Genomic DNA, 22966 nt, shown 5'->3' with positions numbered 1-22966 from the left:
CTCCAAGGCCTAGCATAGTGCCTTATACATAGTAATCACTCAATAAATATTTATTGATTTGATCTGATAACCTAACAGTGTTAGAATGCATTTATTCAGAAAACATGTTAGTCACTTGATCATTACAACTGCCTCATCCTAATGTGTACATGGCAAACCTTGAGACCTGTCTGATGCAGCAGAAACTAAGCTCAGATACTACTAATCCTAGGAGACCTTGAAGCCAGGGCAACATTTTGTCTGGGGGTTGTTGGCTTTTTTTTTTTTTTTTTTTTTCCACAGTGATACATACCATCGAGTCAACAGAAGAGATAATAAATCTAATTGATCGCCTTGTACGTTATCTTAACACAGAGTCAGGCACACCCTGTCCTACAATATTTAAATGAAAGCCACACAGAGTCAACACGATGCCGGGGAAGAGAATAGACTGATATTCTTAATTCTGAAAAACTCTATTGGTAATCAATTGGAATGTGAGAGCAATTGAAAAGCTGTCCAAATTTCAATTGCAGTATAAGTTGGGAAACAATTTGAAAATAATAGCTCATACAAAGAGTTTTTGAAGCAGTCAATATGGACTTCATGTGAAGGACAAATAGAAATTTGGCAACATATGCCACGTTCAGCTACTGTGCCTCAGACAGCGTGTGTAGCACCCACTGAAGGATCTCCCCTCACATCAGAATGCAAAATCTTTCAGAGCGTGGCTCTATTGAGACTCTATTAAATGGGATATTCACTGAGAAAGCATTTCCAATGAATGCACATTAACGGGACTGTGAACATTCCTATTAATGTACAATCATTGCAAATGTATTTACATATGTGGTTTACTGAACTGATTCACATTAGAAATGTTTATCTTATATCTTTTACGGTATAGTGACGTTGCAAAACTGCTCGTAGGCTTGAAGACAGCTCCTGCCGTCACCCACAGACTCAGATCCAGTGCTAGGATTTTCTTTTTCTTATACAAGAGGCTAAATAGGTTGAAAAAAAAAAAAAAAAAAAACAGAAGGACACAAAAATTCCCCACGTTGTGATTCATTGATTCATTTACATGAAGAAAACAAAGTTCTCTGGTTAGATTTCACCTTTCATCACAAGCTATGGAAATAGAGAAAGTTTAGAATTCAATTATACATTTGACTTTGAGAGGATGTTGCGCCCCCCCTTTTTTTTCCAAAGCTGATATGATCTCAGTGGGTCTAGTGCAAATAATGTAGAGGATCCACATCACGTACAACCCCCAGGCCTGCTGACTCTTCCCAATATTGAGGTCCTGTTTGGTATCCTAGCTTGCGTGATATATGTAATGCAAATATTTACTGCAGTTGAAAGGAAAAAACAGCAGCTAACTGATTTGGATATTTTATTCTGCTGCAAAAGGGCTTTCAAACTAGTTTTTAAGATAATGAGTATTCCAGAATGAAATCATGGTGCAGGTCCCTCCTATCAGAAAGAGAATACCCCCCCCCTCTATCCATGTGTCATTCATTTCTAACTCTCTTTAGAGGTTTAATCTTGTCTAGTGATTTTTCGCCAGCAGACTAATGCTTCCCTCTGGGATGGTCTAAAGGTAGTGTGGCTGAGGATGGCCCAGATGGCTCCCGAAACTCCCTTCCAGCCCTAAGTTTGCAGTTTTGCTAGAGATGCCTTTTCCGAGGGCCTCACTCACAGATCCACACAAACCCAGAGCAGACGGCAGTTTGCCCACAGTGACTGCACTTGTACCTGCACAGACATGCAAATCAGGTGATGCATACTTAGTACAGTTGTGTGTTTATTAAATTTACTCACATCCTAATAGACCTGCCTGACAGGGGAGGAAGACGTTTTAAATGTTGATGTAGAAGGTGCTCTTTTTAAAAAAGACATCATGAAAAAACATAAATTAGGTGACTTCAGAGGCTGGTTTCCTTCATCTCTAACTTTAGTGGCTAAAGAAATCCATGTTCCCTAAATGGTTAACATGGGTTGAAGTTAAGCAACGATGACATTTGTCAATGTTTATAGCATATTTTCTCTGTGCTCTGAGTCCTCTCTGATCACAGGTATTTCAAATTTGAGCTCACCCTAGAAACAGATTTCCTTATTCATTCACGATGATGTTGCATTCTGGAAGGAAAGATGCCTAACGGGACAATTGTTACTTTCTTTAGAAGGGATTCCTAACCCAAGGACAGGGAGTCCTTGTGGGACCCCAAGGAGTTTCCACCAGTCCATTAGCACCAACCATTGCCTCCAAGGTGAAGACGTAAACGCTTGTTCAACATGTGTGTATAAATACAGTGATTACTAAAAGTCTAAAAAATTGATTTCAAAGTGTATTCATTGTATATGTGCAATCATGTGTTGTTCTCCAAGTACTTCCAAATGAAGAGACACTAAGATAAAGGCTGCCATATGCAAACTGTACAACTTTGATAATTTTTTTTAATTAAAGGTTTCCAGCCTCCAACTGGATACAGTTACAAACCACTACTTTAGATAATCTTTGCTTCTCTCCTTTCTGTTATCAAAAGAGAACAAATGCAAGAACAAAATTTTATAATGCCTAGAAAATCCCCAAAGTGATGCTGACATAGGAATAATTACACCACTTTAATGTCTTCCGAATTCTAAATTTCCTACCAGATATCAAAGCTTCATGAAGACGATGACCTGCCCAAGGCTCCTCTGTCCCCACCCCAGACCTAAAAGGCCAAAGAAGCCTGTCTAGTGTCCTTATGACTCTGTCAAGTATTTTAATTGGTGGGACAGGTGTCGGGGGCTCTGAGGAAAATGTATCACAGAGGGTGCAATTTATAAACAAAAATGTTAAACTGAACTCACTATTCAATTAACAAAATCAAATTGTCGTTTTCCAGTTGATATTCTTTCACTGGAAGGATGTAGACTGACTTCATAATATTCTTATTTTCAAAGCCAGAAAGGGACATTTTTATTTTTATTTTAAGTATTAACCTATTTATTCATGAGAGACACAGAGAGAGGCAGAGACACAGGCAGAGGGAGAAGCAGGCTCCCTGTGGGGAGCCGGATGTGGGACTCGATCCCAGGACTCCCAGATCACGCCAAAAGGAGACGCTCAACCACTGAGCCACCCAGGTGCCCCCAGAAAGGGACATTTTAGTCATTTCTTCCTTTGACTTTATTTTCCAAGATCTCCAGGAGAAAATACTTTCAGACCTTTTCTAGGCACAAATTTCAGTATAACAAAATCTTTCCCTGACCCGGCTGTCTTCAGGATTTCTAACTTCTAATTGTGTCCATTCACTTTTGACTTGCCCCCTCTTTCTCCCATCTTGGTGGAAACTGGAACAACCTGATCATATTCTCTGTAATCTCTTAGAACTTTTTACATACTAGAATATGAATCTCAAATCATTTCTTGGCTTTCATGTCACCAAGCTGGAAAACCCAAATTTCTAAAGTTTTTGCCATGTGTCTAATTTTAATACCCCCTTTATGCTTCTGTGACTCTCCTAAGAATTATCTATAATTTTAGTTATCCCATTCAGTTAGAGACCTTGACACCGAGTTCTGATCATTGTCAGTGTATTACGTGGGCCAGTGAATTAGTTTTTGGTTTCTTCTATTTGCGCCTTCAAGATATGATCTTTCAAAGATGCCACAGAGCCAAATTAGACCCAATTTGTGAAACAGGGAAATCACATCCTTTTCTGCAAGATTCCTGCATATCAAACTCATTTCTCAAGCTATATTTTTATTTTCCCAGAAGCATCTATTATAAATGAACAACTCTTTGGATAAAGGTGTTTGTTGTGGTTACACTTGATGAAAATCCAGAATATCTTACTGAAAAAGCATTGTGCATGTTCCAAACACATCTCTCTCTCTCTCTCTTCAATGAAGATCTCACTAATACTCTTAGCAGTTTGCCATTTTTAAAGGACTCACCTTGCAAATATTTCTATCCAAGTCCATATAATTAAAGAAATCCATGAGAATAGCTTAAGGGGAGAACCTCTAATAAGTGGCACCCATTGGAGGAGCAGGAAAAATACCTTCAGTCCCTGGGATCAAGCCATTTAAGACTTTAGTTTTGATCCTAATCCTAATTTTTCAGGATTTGGAATTTTAAATGTTCATTGTTAGAGCTAATATCAGTATAATCAGCATTACAAGACCGTTTTCCTGTTTGCTAGTAACCAAGAAGCCAGAAGCTTTTTCTGCCTTCACAACTCAGAGAAACAACCCAAACTCTGAGACTATTAGCAAAGTTTTCTATTTTCTGCATTCCTGTTACATTTATTATTTATGCCATAAAATGTATCACTTAATCGTGTGTTGTAATGTTCCATGCAGCTTTTTCTTGTGTATTAGCTCTTGCTCCTCAGTAGGATTTTAAGATATAGTCATCATTAAATCATGATTATTATATTAAGTAGGTGATAAATAACATGAAAGCCTTAATAGATGAATGAAAGGAAGTGTAACCAATGTAACTCATTTATTCTTAGCACATTTTTTTTTTTTTTATCCAAGCAGGCTCTTTATTGCCATAGCACTTAACTATCTCTCTCTACCACCCAATGTGCATGTGCTCCAAAACTGAGAGCTAATTTTAGTTTGCCTACAGGAAAGGGGAAACTAGTCTCTCCTGAGTGCCAATACCCCATAGGGCTCTCCGGTAGGCACCTACCACTGACAACATCCAGATGTTTCCAGATGGAAACAACTCCATGCTTCTCCTATCCCAAAGGCTCCTACCGTCCGTGGTCATGGGGTTTCTCTTGGTTTGCTTGTCTTTGCTAAGTCTCATCTCCAATAAAATAGAGAATTAAAAAGTCGCTGTAGTCTTGCTCCAGATTTAATCTTTACAGAAGAAAACTGAGGTATCATTCAATGAGACTAAGCCAAAAACAGGTCTTTCGGAGGAAAATAACTTACTAGTTTTCATTTTGCGGATTGACATCACAGAGGTTTCCCAAATACTCACTTGTCTTCCCAGGTATGTAGAGATACACCACAGGCTCCATGAGGCTCCAGGGCACTTGCAGCTGCTTAAGAAATAACTCGCCATACAACATCCCTACAACAGCAGTGCTGAAACGAGTAGAGTTAAATAAAACCCTCACTCCAGATTTCTTTAATGAAAGGGATTTATCTTTTTTTTTTTCTTTCCCTTGGAGTAGCTTTGAAACAAGGCTCATTCTCCAGGCGAGAATGGCTATGCTTTGTTAGCTGATTGCTTGTGACATAATTAGCTGACAATCTGGCACCAGGATATTATGTGCAAATAGGACAACAATGCAGGAAAGTGTGTGGTAAGGTTAACCAATTTGGAAGACTTTCCACATTAAAAGAAACCCTGAAAAAGTGAATTATACCCCGGTGTTGATCTTTTAAGCTAAAATCAATCTGAGTCATTATGATGGCTGTAGGAAAAAAAAAAAAAAGGAGCAGTGCCAATCTGTCACAGGTTTAGAAACATTTGCCTTAGGAAATGCAAAACCTCCAAGGCGATAGCCCTCTTCCTTCCCTGGTAGCAGTGGAGAAGAGTCAGGACAAGTGCTAAGCTAATGATTAGGAATCAGGGGGCTGGTGTTAGAATCCACCACCCCGACACCCACAGGGAGTGTGCAAGCTTAACGTTGGTTCCCTGGAAGAATTTAAGTCATTTTTCTCCCTCTGACTTTATCTTCACATGTTATTTAGGGGGCAGATGATCACAACTCTCTGATAGAGGATGCAAACATGGAAACTGGAGAGGGAGATGGAAAAACAGGGATGCAGTCTCTGAGCCATGGATCATCCCCATTAGAGAGAAACAGAAAAGTCCCTATTTTTAGGGGGGAAAGAAAAAAGAACCAACTTAGCAGCCCGCCTTCAGCAAGTTTGTTTTGACATTCAAAGTGAAGTCTGAATTTCTCTTTGAAAGGCAATACACTGTTCAGTTGCTGCCATCTTATGTCCCAATCCATAGCTCGTCTTTTTCTCTCTTTTCTGTCCTTTTCCAGGGTGGAGTTTGCTTGGTGGCTGTTTTGCCACCTTTTTCTCCTTCTGGGCTGTCAGGTTTCTAGGGGGACCTGGACGGAGGATGCTTGAAGCACTTGTTAGTCGCAGCTGCTTCTCTGGAGGGTCTGATGAAGGGGGAGCGCCCCCCTGGATTTCACAGGTCACATCAATCACGCTGATCAGCCCCCGAAAGGCAACATATTGTCTGGGACCCGGCCAAGGAGGAGTATCAATTTCACAATTGCACTTATGTCTTTCAGCCAAGAACCGGTTTATTTTTGGCTCTTGAAGTCTGAGACTCACTTTGGAGCAGCATTTACACGTTCACGCTCTATGCCAGCCTCTCTGAGCGATAACTTCCTCTCGAGTCAAATAGAGGCATCTTTCCATAGCAAATAAGCTCCTGCCTCACATCCCTGCCCCCAGAGCCTTGTGTTCTATTTTGACAGAGTTTTGAGATTTTTTTTTTCCTTCTTCTTTTCCAGGATTAATTCTTCCCTCCAAGGGGGACAGATTTCCTGATGGAGGGGCCTCCTTTCAAACAAAGCTGGGAAAAGAAGCATCAGAACCTGTATTACTCTAAGAAAAGTTCAAGAGAACAGCAGTGCTTCTTCAATTTCTGCTGAGACCATTTAATAATAATAATAATAATAATAATATTAATAATCAATAACACTATGAGAAAGTTAACCCTGATGACTACATCAATTTTTGGTCAGGTACATTGTATGTCTTAAGGTATCTAAAATGATTGTTTAATACTGTACTTTGCAAACTGTGGGGAATCACATATCCTATCTTAGGACTGTGTCGAAATTCGACGTGGTTTGTTCATGTAAAATTCTGACCTGCGATTGCTTTGTATTATCTCTTCGCTTTAAAATATATACTCCTCTTAATCCATTTATTGCGATTGCTTTTCTATTTGCCCATTTTTCATCCTGTGCTCTTCTTGTCTGGAGTCCTGGCTCATTTAAGGAATAACATGCTTACCAGGAGATGTATTACCATGAAAATGAAATTAATCATTGAAACAAATATTTGCTGAGGAAAAAATAAATACATAAAAACATAGCTCTTAGAACTTCATGAGTAAAACTGCATCTTCCAATGACTGCAAATGTCTTGCAAAACATTTCCGGTTAATAAATTAGAGCAGATGATTAAAGTGTATTATCTAGCCATTTTTGCTTTGTAAATTATATAATGAGTTACAGAATTAAATTCAATGACTTTTTAAAACAAGGTCCTATTTGGTTTTGATATTCACGAATTTAAAAAATAACATAAAAACTCAAAGCTGAATACTGTTAAATCCTTTTGTAAGAATAGCATCCCTGTAGCTTTAATGCCTAGTGACAGGAGCTTCTGTAAAACTTCTTTAATAATCAATGATTAAATACTTACTATGGCATTATTTTTGAGTTACATTTATTCAAAGTTGACATAAACCTATTACTGTCAGATACTTTTCTTCTAGTTCTGAATATTCCGAAGCAGATTTTTAACACCAGTTTCAAACACTAAATTTAACATGTTCTTTTAATAATTAAATAAGATAGGTTTCAAGTAGAGCTATGTTTAGGAAATACTGTTTGATCATGTTATTTTCTTTTGAATCATCAGAGGTAGGTGATACTTTTTTTTTTTTTTTCAATTATTTTCTCAGATAGCAAACCATAAAAAGACATCATGATGATGTGTTCCTGAAAATTAACTCGAGAGTTCGGCTTTCGTTTTAGTGTGATTATATTACAGGCATTTGGAGCTGTAATAAGTGCTGAAACCTTATTGTGTTTAAATGAGGTAAGATATGTTAACTACCATCTGCAATAACTATCTTTGAAATGTACTGCAGGATTCTTTAAATACCTTTCAATGCTTTCCTTAAATTATTTTAAAATGCTTCCTCTGAGTTCTGGGAATAAAAATGATGCTTTTATAGCCTATGTTTACAATTTAACCTTTATATCTATAAACAATCTTGTTTAATTTTTTTTGGCATGGGGATTATTTGATCTAGCATTTCTTTTGTATTAATACAAAGTACTGCAAAATCTAATTTTAAATTCCATGCTTATTATTTCTCCAAAGGAGACTGTTGTGCAGTCAAGTTCATTTTAGAGGACACAAATGTTAATTAACACTTTCATATTAACCAGTATTTTGATAAAAATCTTTATTTTTTAACCCCATGCCTTACATCTGTTTTTAAATGTGAGTGACAGGGATGTCTTTTCCAAATTGCATATAGAAGGAAGATAAACGTTTGATGTCCATCGCATGGCATTATTTGTTATAGTGAGATGTTCCTGAGAATATGCAGTGAGTCTCATGTCTCCGAAATGTGGACTTTGATGGAGAAAACATTTTAATGTAGTTTTAATTAATTATACTCATGACATTCTCATTGATAAGTTAAAGCATTTGTTTCTCTTTAAATCATATATTAAATTGCATAACGTAACATTGAAAGTAGAGAAACGCTATTATTTGCCTAAGTGAATTTCACAACCTGTGATAATTTATCATTAATTTAACGGAGTTCCTTGACTTTCTTCATCTTGATTTTCCTGTTAGATATCTACTACTTCAATGCATAGCCAATATTATCATGCACTGAACTAAGTCAGCAGTTTTGACATCTTCATTTCAATGTCCTTTTCTGTACCTTCAGCAATGTTAATGTTACAAATTATAGGAGGGCATATTAATAGCCATACCCAAGAAGCAGAAAGAAAAGTGCATTTTTTTAAACTAAGTACTAACTTGGGATTTCCCGGGCCCATTGTCAAGTCAGCCGAACCCACAGCTCCTCCATTGTGATGATAATGGATTCCGTGTTGTTGGCGCAAAGGTCGTGAGGTCACCGTAAGCTCCTTAATGGACTGTGAAATAACTTTAACTGCATTAACCTCTCTGGATCACATGGGTGGCACCAACAGCCACTCCTGAAATTCTCATTCGCTTATAGAGACAATACCATTAGATTATTATATTTTCCATTTCGAATAGCAATAGGCTCAAAGCAATTATGCAGCTAAGCATTTCCATTAAGTGAATAAGATCTTAAAGAAGATTAACTAGAACATCACTTGCATCCAATGTGTGGGGATAAGAGTAGAGACTTCTGAAAATTTCACTGGACTTTCAGATACCTTAAACCCACAGGGTCTCCTACCTTACGTTTTAAGCTATTAAGTCATTGGGTGAATTGAAAATATCTTACATAGTATTGCCAGGCCGGAGGGAGTCTCCGTTCCCTAAGCTGAGCAATATACTTACAAGATAAACATTTTCCCCATCTACTGATTTTCCTAAATAAGAGAAATCATCAACTGTGAAACCATGGAACTGAGAACCAAGAACTCTAGCCAGGAAAAAAACCACATTGAAGCCATATGCTATTTTTTTCCTGAGACTTTCCCCCAGGAATGTCAATGCTGTTGTTCTAATTTCTGTCTGCTGGTTGTTGTGTTTAAAAGACCAAAGGCTTTCCTTTGAAACCACCCAAAGCTGAGAAGCTCTTATTATCTGAGGGACAAGAATAAATGGCCTGAGTTTGCATAGATATAATCAGACATCTATTTACCCACAAGTTAAGTCCTGTTGGGCAAGTATCCAAGTGAGATTTAAAGAGTACTATGGTCATCAGTATTATCATTAAAGTACCTCATTGTCTTCTGATATGACATAGCGAAAAATATATATTAAACACATTTTAATTGCTTTGATTTTCTAATGGGATGCCATGAACTGAAAAGTGAAAACAGACTATATTTCTTGGTTTTTAAGATGCATATTTTAAAGTTCTCAAAATTAGGATCCAATGTGCAATCAATTTTTATATTTACCTAGATTTTTTTTTAATTCTGGGAAATCTGCTATAATTGAAGTTGTCTCAGAATTAGGAAAATCTAGTTAACTAATTGAAGGTATTAACATCCTTTCTTTAACCTTGATCTGCATGTATATGTTTTAATCTTGGAAAAACTGCTTTTTGAGGGGGAGATGGGAGTTCATTAATGTTTTTTTTTTTTTTTTTTTTTTTTTTTTTTCTAGAAATGAAAGGGGGAAAGCAGGTGAGCATAGCACTTTGGACTTTGGCATTGTTTGTTTGTGCTATGAAATCTGACAGAGGGGGTAAGTCACACTCTGCTAAAGCCAAACACGTCAAAAAAAAAAAAAAAAAAAAAAAAGCCAAACACGTCAAAATCTATTATTTGATCACAGGAGCTACTATCAGAAAAAATATATTTTGTGAAAATCTTTGCCTCTTTCTCTGAGAGCTGCTTTGCTTTATTTGGTCAGAGCTATGCTGCCTCTAACTTTTGCCCACCAAATGGATTAGCCAACTTATTATTCATTTGTTCAACAAGCAATTATTGCACCCTTTCTGTATGCCAAGCATTTTTGATAATCAGACATCCTGATGATAGAGACTGGCAAGTAAATTAGCAGTGAGGTATGATGAGTGTTATGCCTAAGGCCTGTAGAGAAAACACGGGAACTCGGGGAAGGGCGTCTATCGTCTACTTCCTTAACATTTGTTTTATATTTCTGTCTCCCTTTCAATCCAATTCACATTAAATGGGCTGTGTTTTCTGAACATGACAAAGGGGTTTAGAATAAGTTTTCTCAAAATGTGCCACTTTGGCTTGTGGACTGTTTTGAGCTAGAAGCAATCAAGACCCAGCAGACTCAAGACAAACTTCTAATTCTCTCTTAAACTACTTAAAAGAATCTAGATAGGGGGCCTGGCCCAGAAAGAGAGCTATTACCAAGAGATGACTTTTTTTTTTTTTTTTTTTTTAATCTAAATGACCTATCTGTATGTCAGGACAAACATCTAATTACCAAACATCTGCTCTTCATATGGTCCTGTGAATCACCCTCCTCCCCTTTGAAGTCCCAGGCCCCTATCCCATTTCTTAGCTCAAGATAGTATATAAGCCTCAATTGTCTGGCTTATCCTTGGATCTTATATTCTTCTTATGGGATGCCTGTATTAACATAATTAAATTTGTCTTTCTACTGTTATCTGTTTATGTTAATTTGGTAATCAACATAAGAGCTAATCAAAGAACCTAGAAGGGTAGAAGGAAAATTTTCTCTCCAATAATGGCAATGCGTACTTTGCTCCCCTTCTAACTTTCTGAGTTGGCTTTTCCAGCCTACTGGAGTCTGATGTTATCTATATGGAATTCTAATGAATGTGTTCAAGATATCAGACATGACACTTGAGTTACTTGCTTGACTCAAGACCCAATTACAAAACACAGAGCAATCAATTAGTTTGGCTACAAATATGTATAAAGAATCTATCCTTTGATACAGCAAATGGCCAAATGGACTTTTTTACTCACTTGGTGGATAAAACCAATTTAAAAGTATATAGTGTATCCAGCAATGTATCAAAAGAATTATACATCATAACCAAGTGAGATTTATTCCAGGGATAAAAGGTCAGTTTAACACCTGAAAATAAATTAATGTAGAACATCCTATCAATAGAATAAAAATCAAAACCTCATAGTCATCTCAATAGATGGAGAAAAGCATTTAGCACAATCCTACACTTTTCCATGTTAAAAACATTCAACAATCTAGAGACATCAACAACAACAAAAAAAACCCATAGCTAACATTATACTTTAGCTAGGGTAATTAGGCAAGAGAAAGAACAAAAGAAATACAGATTAGAAAAGAAGAAGTAAAGCTATTTCTATCACAGGTAATGTACACTTAAGTATAGGAAATCCTAAGTAAACTACACACACAAACAAAACTATTAAAACTAATAAATGAGTTCAGGATACAAAGGTTTCAGGATACAATACAATGAAATACACAAAAGTCAATTCTATTTTAGTTCACTTGCAATGAACAATTTGAAAATACAATTAAGAAAATAATTTAATTCACAATAACTTTAAAAAGAATTTAATAAAATTTATGAATAAAAATACATGAAAAAATATTAAAATTTTTTGAATAAATTTAATAAAAGAAATGCAAAACTTAACTTGTACTCTGAGAACTATGAAACATTGTTAAAAATAAACAAAGGTTATCAAGTAAATGGAAAAACATTCCGTGTCATGGGTTAGAAGTCTTAACATTGTTAAGATGGCCATATTACACAAACTGATCTATGGGATTCAACACAATCCCTATTCAAATCTTAGCTGACTTCTTTGAAGAAATTAACAACTTGATTCTAAAATTCATATGAAAGTTTAAGGACCTCAAAATAGCCCAAATTATTCTGAATAAAAAGAACGAAGTGGGAGGATTTAGAATCCTTGATTTCAAAACTTAATCCAAAGCGACAGTAATCATGACTGTGGTACTGGTACAAGAATAGATGTAGAGATTAACAAAATAAAGCCAAGAGTCGGGATCCCTGGGTGGCGCAGCGGTTTGGCGCCTGTCTTTGGCCCAGGGCGCGATCCTGGAGACCTGGGATCGAATCCCACATCAGGCTCCCGGTGCATGGAGCCTGCTTCTCCCTCTGCCTCTCTCTCTCTCTCTTTCTCTGTGACTATCATAAATAAATAAAAAAAATAAAAATAAATAAAATAAAATAAAATAAAGCCAAGAGTCTAGAAATAAACCCATACATCTGCGATTAGCTGATTTTAAATAAGGGTACCAAGACCATTCAGTGGCAGGGGGGAAAATAGTTTTTTCAACAAATAGTGATGAGGAATTCCCCTCTACTTGCTAAATGGGAGGCTTCCTGATTCATGAATCTCTTAACAAAGTCAATGAGATCTTCAAATTTAAAAAAACAAATAGTGCTAAGAACAGGATAGCCATATGCAAAAGAATGAAATTGGACCCTTACCTTATGTTATATAATAAACTAACTCAAAATGGATCAAAGACCTAAATATAAGAACAAAACTTATAAAACTCTTAGAAGAAAACATAGGGGTAAATCTTAATTATTTTAGATTTGTCAAAAGATTCTGAGAAATGACCCCAAAACTATGGGCAAAAAAGAAAAATAAAGGAAAAAATGGGTATATTGGATTTCATCAAAGTTAAAAGCTTTGATCTTCAAAGGGCACCATCAAGAAACTGAAAAGACTGAATAGGAGAAAATATTTTCTTTTTTTAAAAAAAATATTTTATTTATTGGACACAGAGAGAGCACAAGCAAGGGGAGTGGCAGGTAGAAGGAGAGGGAGAGGCAGGCTCCCCAGTGAGCAAGGAGCCCAATGTGGGATTCGATTCCAAGACCCTGGGATCATGGCCTAAGCCAAAAGCAGATGCTTAACCAACTGAGCCCCCCAGGTGCCCTAAGGAGAAAATGTTTTCAAATCATAAATGCATTAATGGACTGATAAATAGAATATAGAAGGGCAGTTGTAACTAATAATAAATAGAACCCAATTTAAAAATGGGCAAAGGATCTGGATGGACATTTCTCCAAGGAATATATACCAACAGACAATAAGCACATGAAAAGATGCTCAACATCAGAGATATTGTGATATAATAAAATATATATTTTTGGTCTTAGTCCCCCATTCCCAGCACAAGAACTTCTGAAATCTTTGGAATTTTGGAGTGTCTAATGTTTTACATCTTACTGGGTTTTTAGGAAGCTTTAGGATGAAGGCTGGTCATCAAAAAGACCAGACCTTGACTAGAAGCTTAGAACTTTCAGCCTCATCCCTAATCTCTAGGGAGGGGTGAGAATCTGGAGACAGAGTTAATAATTATTCATACCAACTGATGAAATCTCTAAAAAGCCTAAACAACAGGTATCAAGGAGCTTTATAGTTGATAAACACATCCATCCTATCCCCAATCCACAGGATAGAAGCTCTTGTGATTGGGACCATTCTAGACCTCATCCTGTGCACCTCCTCATCTGGCTGTATCCTTTATGACATCCTTTATAATAAACTGGTAATAGTAGGTAGAGTGCTTTCTCGAAAATTATTGAAATGGAAGAGGAAGTTTTAGAAATCCCTGATTTATAGCCAGTATACCAGAGGTACGGGTGACAATCTGAGACTTGCAACTGGGTGTCTGAAGTGGGAGCAGTCTCATGGGACTGAGACTTTAATCATGTGGGGTCTGTGATAACTCTAGGTAGATAGTGTCAGAGCTGAATTGACTTGTAGTCAATGCAGTTGGTGTCTGGAGAGTTGGAAAATTGGTTGGTATAGGAAAAAACCCTCACATGTTTGGTTTCACAAGTGTTATGAATAAAAACAGTTCAACATCATTATGCATCAGAAAACTACAAAACAAAATCACAATGAAATATCACTTCACACCCACTGAGATGGCTAGAATAAAAAAAGTCAATGAAAAGTGTTGGTAAGAATGAGCAGGGGCACCTGAGTTGGTTGGGCATCTGCCTTCAGCTCAGGTCATGATCCCAGGGCCCCCCCGCTCGGAGAGCCTCCTTCCTTCTCTGCCTCTACCTCTGTATCTCATGAATAAATAAATAAAATCTTAAAAAGAAAAGAAAGAATGATCAGAAACCATAACCCTCACACATCACTGAGCAAATGTAAAATGGTGCAGCTGCTTTGGAAAACAGTCTGGTAATTCCTCAAATGATTAAACACAGGGTCACCAGATGAGCTGATAATTCTACCCCGGGTATATACTCAAGAGAAAGGAAAACAGCCACACGAAAACTTGTACATGACTGTTTAGGTGGATACTATTCATAATAGCCAAAAGGTGGAAATAATCCAAATGTCCATTCACACAAATCAATAATCTATTCCATTCATACAACTGAATATTATTAAGCCACAGAAAGGAGTGAATGTACTGACACATGCTACAACATGGAGGAACCTTGAAAACACTATGCTAAATGAAACAAGCTAGTCACAAAAGATCATATTTACTATGATTTCATTCATATAAAAGTCCAGAATCGGTAAATTTATAGAGACAGACAGTAAATCAGTGGTTGCTTAGGGCGGTGGAAGACATAAGAGAAGTGAGTGGAGGAATGATGGCCAAAGGGTGTAGGATTCTATTTGAAGTGATGAAAATACTTTACAATAGACTGTGGTGATGGTTGCGTATATCCATGAATACACTAAAATGTATTATATTGCACCCTTTAATTGAATGAATCATATCACAAACTGTTAAAAAAAAAGAGAAAATTCTGTAATAAACATATTTAAGTCATGTACTCTAGAACTACCAAATTGCCTTACGTATATGGGAAATCATTTTCTATCAATAAACATGCAAGATAAAGAATTTACTATTATCAGTGTTATACCTCAGGAATCAGGTTGGGGTAGGAGTTAAAGCAGTTAGCAAGAAGTCTTGGAGGTGATAGCCAACTTGAAGTTTCATGTGCAAAAGTTTAGGTTGGTATGTCCTATGCCCTCATATCTAGATTTATACAAGCAAGACTAGGAACTTGAAAATTCAATCCTAAGCACTCAAAATATTTCAAGTCCAATTATTTGAACATATTCCATATTTTCTTAGTTGGAAGCCAACGACTGCCTTAGTCTTGCCTAAGTAATTGCTAGTTTTTCCTTAATAAATCAGATTGTAGCATAATTATTGTTTCCATGTGGTATTTTCCATTACTCAGAGTTGTATCATGTCTACCTTCTTGCTGCAGTTTTTAAATAACACCTGATCTCCTCCATAATAGGTACAAGTGTCAAAAATGATATTATTTTTAATATTCCAAAATGGAGCAATATTTAACAAGTAAATGTATGAGCACTTCAGGATAAATGAAACCACTGGACCCAAAGAGAGACCCTGAAATATTTCCTGTCCCTGTTCAGAGGAGAGATAATGGGTGAACGTCTTTCTGTAAGTGTTCTCGCTGAAGTTTATTTGCTTCAGGTCTTAAGGTGGAGTAGCATTTTGCCATGAAGGATCCTGTAGCCTTACATGGCGCTCTGTGAGGTGCTTTACCTTCACAGGTCTTGCTCCCATTAGTCCCCATTGAATGATGGATTTTTAATTCACATGGGCATTTTTCATATATCAGAAGACAATTTTAAAAACCCGGGAGATACCTATATTCATTTCACATCCTTGAAGGACATTTCAAAATTCCCTAGAGGGCTGTTTTTTTTTCTTCTCTGCAATGTACATGGTGTAGGAAAATGTTAAGCACTATTCTTGAGTACTTGGTGTTTCATCTTTAGGAGGGGATGATCAGGAAATCCAGTGGGCTGGTGCCCTGAAGTTGGCCTGGTGACTGAACCTTAAGGTAATCACAACATCGAGACCCAATTACATGGTAAGAGTCTTGGTCACTCAACGGTAGTGTACTGTGTGCCTATTGTGTGCAAAGCACTGAGCCAGCTGGTGAGAGACTCAGCCCAAAGGCAATGAGGGAGACGATGTACATACATAGCCATCCTTTCAGACTATGTGTAATGAAAGCCATTGGAAATATATAAATTTCTGCAGGAATCCAGAATGTGAGGAGCTAATATTCGCTTCATGGAGATGGTGGAGTTTGAGTTGAAACTTGAAGAATGGTATTTCAACAGATTAAAGGAGCGGTGAGCACACTAAAGATACAGGTAAAGTGGGTAAACAAAGAAAAGTGGACCTTGGGATACATCTGACTTTTATTTATTTTTTTTAATTTATTTTTTATTGGTGTTCAATTTACTAACATACAGAATAACCCCCAGTGCCCGTCACCCATTCACTCCCACCCCCCGCCCTCCTCCCCTTCCACCACCCCTAGTTCGTTTCCCAGAGTTAGCAGTCTTTACGTTCTGTCTCCCACATCTGACTTTTAAAGTGCATAGTGACATTTGGCTGGACCATAGAAAAATAATAGGAAAGAAGCATGGAAAGCTCATTGAAGCACGTTCATGAATGAGATTAAAATATCAGTTTATGAAATTTGGATTTTATAAAAGGGGATGACAATTAGCTGATGGTGAGAAGTCCAGGCAAATGTTAATAACGGTTTTCAAGATACATGAGGTCTTTCTAGCCTATACAGCAAGTGGCATTTATCAGCTGAACCCACAGAAGTGGGAGATGGACTGGAAATAGTGTAAAGGAAAGGAGGGGGGGCCCAGTTCACTCTTGGGCACCAACATTAAGATGCAGAATAGAAGTGAGAATATGAAAAGAAAGCCCTTGATTGGGGAGGAAGTGATATTAGATCAAACATCTCAGAACATACCCAAATGTGTTCCTGGGCAGCAGGTGGAAGCATGAGATTAGTGTTTGAAGAGAAGTCAGAATTGTAGGCTATAGGTTTGGGATCCACCTACACACCAGTGATGCCAGAAAGCCTTGTGAACTGATAAATAAAGAGAATGGATTACATATAAAATAAAATAATTTAAGAGATGTTATCTGGAAATAAAAGATATCCCTGGAGGAGAAAAGATAGGTGGGAAAAAGAAACAACAAAACCCAGAGAAAAGCCAAGGACGGAATATGGAGGACACTCACATTTTCAAACCAGAAACGAGTCTAGACAAAGACGGTTATTAGAAAGGCAAGAGAGAAGGTGGAGATAATTTCAAGGAAAAGAAGTTAGGAAAAAAAAAAAAAAAAAAAGAAAAGAAGTTAGGAGACAAAGGAGGAATAATGACCACAGACTCAAAGGTAAGGGCTTCACAGTGAGGGAGCTGTTTGGAGAGAAATCATCAAACAACAGAACTGAATATATAATAATACTGTTATTAACTTATAGTTATATAAAACATTTGCATAACTCATCAAGCATTTTCAAAACTCCTGAGCAAGGTAAGGAATTGTACTAATACAGTTAGTTTTTAAAGCAAGGTTTCAAGCTTCAATTTCCATTTACAGAAAGTGTGAAACCAATGAGAAAACCAGCAATAGATCAGAGAAAAGGCTAATTATCATTTAGAGTGTAATTAATGCACCTTATAACTAATTAATAGAGACTAACCTCCATGAGACTCTCGAATTCCTACATCATTTGTAAGTGGATCAATTTTATATACCCGTCTCATATTAAAAAGGAAAAGTGACCACAGTTTTGAATTTAAAAAAGGGAAATGTAAAGGTCAGCTTTAATCTTTATAACTGTAATAAAAATGAGACAACTTTTTACTAAATTCAAAGGTTAAATAAAGGAATCAAGAGAGAGAAAAGGTGTGTCCAGGACAATCATTTTTAAACTCCAGAAGATTAAGCAGACCCCAGAGATAGACCAGAAGCTATACAAATCTCCCCTCACCAATAAAACATTTATCTTTTATTTTTTAAAGATGTTTTTCTTTACCTAAATATGTATCATGTAAAAAGATCTTTCCCTGCAAGCAATTTAAACTCCAAGTTCTACGAAGGAAAAACTGCAAATTTAGCAAATTGCTTCCTTTATTATTTTCTAAGTGACTACTTCAAATATAAAGGCCATTTCATTTGGCTCATCGGGAAGTCCTTTTGTTTGTTAAGGTTAACTATATTTAGTTAGGAGAAGATAATTCTATAACTGCTTTGAAGGGTAACCTTGACTGCTTCGATAAAACATTCCGTTATACAATCTTTCGTGCCATTACGAAATATTAGCACATCCTGGGGGGCTGGGTGGAAATCACTCTTCCCAGTCAGTGGAGTTAGATTTGTTGAAACATTACGTTTGAACACATGCAGACCTTATTTTGACCTGAAATTTGTAATATATCTTACAACTTTAGGATTTTCACAAAATCCCTCTCACTGGACTATTTATTTATTTATTTATTTATTTATTTATTTATTTATTTTTAATTTCAATTTTTAAAAAAGATTTTATTTAATCATGAGAGACAGAGAGAGAGGCAGAGACATAGGCAGGGGGAGAAGTAGGCTCCCTGTGGGGAGCCCGATGTTGGACTCAATCCCGGGATCCAGGGACTATGCCCCCAGCTGAAGGCAGATGCCCAACCGCTGAGCCACCCAGGCATCCCCTCTCACTGGACTCTAACAAAAACTCTATGTGGTAAGCAAATCAGAGATTACAACTCCCATTTCACAGATAAAGAAAATGAGCCAGAAAGGGGATGGGAACATTCAGAGGACGTATTGCAAGGTCGTAGCAGAACCCTGTCTTTCAAGATAAGCAGGGACACGGTGTCTGCTCACTTGGGACCTGTTTTCCATGCTGGAATATAAGCTCCCTAAAGAGTATGGTTCATTGGTGCAACCCCCGTATCCAGCTCACCATGGCCTAGTAGATAGATATTAGATGCTCACTAGTTATTTCTGAAACAAATGGGTAGACAGAAATTCAAATCATGATGGATAAGCATCAACAACAATAGTGGCTGCATTAATGGAATGAGGACAGAATCTGAATTACAGAGAATGTGTGAAACTTGAGTGAGCATTATGAAGATAGTCTCTTACTTGTTTGAATAGGTTTATTAAATATAAATTACCCATCTCAATGGACAATTAAATGATTTTTAGTAAGTTTACAGAATTGTGCAGCCGTCTTCACAGTACAATTTAGAACATGTCTATCATTTCCAAGAGACTGTCTATGTCCATTTTCATACATTCTCCATTCCTACCCTGAGTCCCAAGCAACCGCTAATTTACTTTCTGCTAGAGTTGCCTTTTGGAGGGGACATTTCATATAGATGGAATCATACATTTAGTGGTCTTTGTCTTGGGCTTTTTTTGCTTAGCATGTTTTTTGGGTTCATCCATGTTGTAACATGTATCAGTAGTTCATTCCTTTTCATCGCTAAATAATATTCCATTGCCTGGAGAGACCACATTTTGTTTATCCAGTCACCAGTTGATGGCTATCGGGTTGTTTTTACTTTGTTGAAAATCAACTGACCATAAATTTAAGAGTTTATTTGTGTATTCTCAGTTCCATTCCGCAGATCTATATGAAAGATTGTGTTCTTGGTTGTTCCACACTTCAATATTTGCATATTAATTCATTCAAATATTTTTGAGCCTCAAAATACAGCAGGCATTGTGCTGTGCAGTGAGATTGAAAATAAGTGATGAAAAAATAAGAAAATAAGCAATGAATCTTCATCATTAGGTAGGGTCAAAAGTTTGGTAAAGGATTGGTGCAATCTACTTTAGATAATCAAAGAAAAGTACAATTTTTTATTGGGTTTCTGGTTGCTCTATCAGAAAAGACTTTGAATAGTTATATTTCCTTATGTTTATTTTTATGATCCCATGTCACAATTTGGGATTATGTGATTATGTGCTTGTTTCTAGTACATGGAAGGAAAATGCTAGAGAGGTTGTTTTTATTTATTTATTTATTTATTTATTTATTTATTTATTTACTTACTTACTTACTTAAGAGAGATAGTATGTGTACCAGTGGAGGAGGGGCAGAGGGAGAGGGAGAGAGAATATTAAGCAGGCTCCCCACCCAGAGGGACAGGTGAGTCATGGGGCTCAATCTCACAACCCTGAGATGATGACCTGGGCTGAAATCAAGAATCGAATGCTTAACTGACTGAGCCACCCAGGCGCCCCTGAAGAGATTATTTTTAAAGCAATTAGAACAATGTAAGTGCCCAGAACACAGAACACAGTAAGTGATACATATGTATTTGTTAATAATAACCTGGTTAATAATCTGATAATAATAATATCTGGTAAGTAAATACTGCTGTCATTTCCAAAAGATGAATCCTCCCTTTAAGAAGGCAAATATTCCTATCTTCTGAGAACTATAATACCAAGTGCTAAAACGTGATTAAAGAAACAACCTAGGTGATCCAAACATACTATTTAACATTTCATGAGGCAGGCAGTCTCCATTCTCCCAGGTCCAGAAAACTGAAAAATGAGTCAGAAGCTAGGAAGTTTTTGTAGGATAAAGAATTAAAGAAAAAGGGAGAGAAAAACAGAACATATCTGGCGAGGCCTGCAGACAACCTTGTTTGGGATGAGAAGGAACAAGTATGGAGCGGAGAGTTGACTTGGTCTTTGGGGATTGGCTGATGGGATATACTGCCTTTCTGATCAAAGGGAGCATTTACAGGAACATGAAAGTTATTTAAGTCTTTGGTTTGCTGACATGGGATCCTGGGCAGAAGCAAGCTCCATCTTGGGCTTAAGAATTTCTTTCAACACAAAATATGCTCTCTATCAAAAATTTTACTAGAAGATACTCTGATCAGCAAGATCAAATAATATTCAATAATTTGTACAGTTACATCAACTAGAAGGGGTTGTAACTAGATAACTAGAAGGGATCAACTAGAAGAATGAAAAATTACTGAAGTGGTCTTCTGACAATGAAAACAAATGAGAATAATTTCAAAAGGCTAAGAACCATCTTGCATAATTTTGATAATTTAAACCATAAAAATATTTTTAAAAAGTTTTAATACTGAGAAAGTTCATTCTTGACCCTTGTCTAGTGGAATGTAATGATATCATTAGAAAAAAAGCTATTAAAGTTGAAGTGAGTTAAACATGCCTACCTGCCTTCTGGAGAGTTTTTTCAGATTGTACGAAAAAGCTCCAGTGCCCAGAAGGCAGTGTTGGGCCACCATCAACACTCATTCTGCTTATCATTGATGGCAGTACTTAAAAGTCAATCCAAGAAATGTCAAATTATGAAGTGGAAACAAGTGATTAAGCAGAATGGGATAGAAATTCTTCAAGGTTTTGAAAATCATTTTGATCCTCAGAAAACACTATTTATTTTAATTTCAAAGGATTTTTGGCTGTATCTCATAAAACTGGCCAGAGGGAATATTGCTTTTCTGAATGACCTTATGTATATCATTGGACCAACAAAGAACTATAATTTTCCCTTTTTCATCTTGGCTTCCAGAAAGCTTAAAACTGAATTTAGTGTCAGGTTGCTGCATCGATCTCCAAGTTGGTTTTATTATTATTATTATTATTATTATTAATTATTATTATTATTATTTTCGTACTTTAAAATGTCCAATCTAAATGATTATTTTATCTCTTTTTCTTTTACTATAAGATACCTCATTTTTTAAAAAATCAGACCAGAGTACAATTTTTTTTAAAGAAAGAATTCTGAGATACCACATTCCAAATCTCTCACTAGCCGATTACTTCTCTACTTTTCCACACTCAGAAATGTATTATCACCCCAACCTAAGTCCAAATAATCTAATGGATTATCTTTTTCACCAATTAGAGGGAATCTTCTTTAGAAATAGGATTTTGTTTTTTTTTAACATCCTGTGTATTAGTAAGATTGATGTTTTTATTTTTAACACATCTTAGTGTTAATGAACAGTCTATAGAAATAGTTGAAAGACAGCACCAGTATATAAAAATTCATAATATAGATTCTGAAATCAATATTGCAATATAACCTGAGAAAATTCTTTTTAGGGAAGTTTAGGAACTATTGTGATAAACATGGGCTTTTATTTTCTGTTTTATCTTTTTACTTGCAAGGTGTATGTTATTCTTCTGGTAGCATTTGATTTAAAATGTGAATTCTAGCAGAATAAGAACCATACCAATGGGAACCATTCCAACAGGACAGCTGTTCAACCATGGTTTTATTATAGTACAATAAAATTAAAAACTAGAGGCATTTGAGATTATACATATAATAAGTATTATATGTAATATAAAACATAAATATAGTTGGTATGCAATTAAAAACAAATTGAAGTGACATTGCATGATCATGATAAGATATTATTCTCGACTTCAGCCAACATTCAGAAATATACATACCTGGAAACTATTCTGGACATGCTGATTCAATAAGTCTGGAATGGAGGGCTTCTGGTGTGTGGTTAGGCTGAGAACCTGAAATCAGACCACAGTAAATCTCAACATCCTACCTAAGGAAATAATCAGAAATGAAAAAAAGAAAAATGCATAAAGATGTTCATCACTGAATTATTTATCATAGTAAATTAGTGATTTGCTACTAAGTAAATTGAGTAAACTATGCTGTATAAATGGACCAGCAGGGGCTATTTATAATTATGAATATGGAGAATTTAAAGACACAATATATTTTTCTAATATGAAGAGTCCA

At 36.3% G+C, this 22966-nt stretch overlaps 1 long non-coding RNA gene across 1 annotated transcript in view; it reads right to left on the bottom strand.

Annotated features, from left to right (window-relative positions):
- Nucleotides 1–5101: 5101 nt before the first annotated feature.
- The window catches only part of LOC140626683 (uncharacterized), an 83454-nt gene continuing 65589 nt past the window's right edge, over nucleotides 5102–22966 (bottom strand). Inside the window, exons 3-4 of the long non-coding RNA XR_012025729.1 lie at nucleotides 22657–22731; nucleotides 5102–6535 (exon numbers count right to left, since the gene is read on the bottom strand). This is a non-coding gene — a long non-coding RNA (uncharacterized lncRNA). The remainder of the gene's footprint in view (nucleotides 6536–22656; nucleotides 22732–22966) is intronic.

This window comes from Canis lupus, chromosome 38, assembly GCF_048164855.1.
Source record: "Canis lupus baileyi chromosome 38, mCanLup2.hap1, whole genome shotgun sequence".
Classification (NCBI taxonomy): Eukaryota; Metazoa; Chordata; class Mammalia; order Carnivora; family Canidae; genus Canis; species Canis lupus.
The sequence above is the reverse complement of the archived record's forward strand: the minus strand, read 5'-3'. Positions and strand labels throughout refer to the sequence as shown.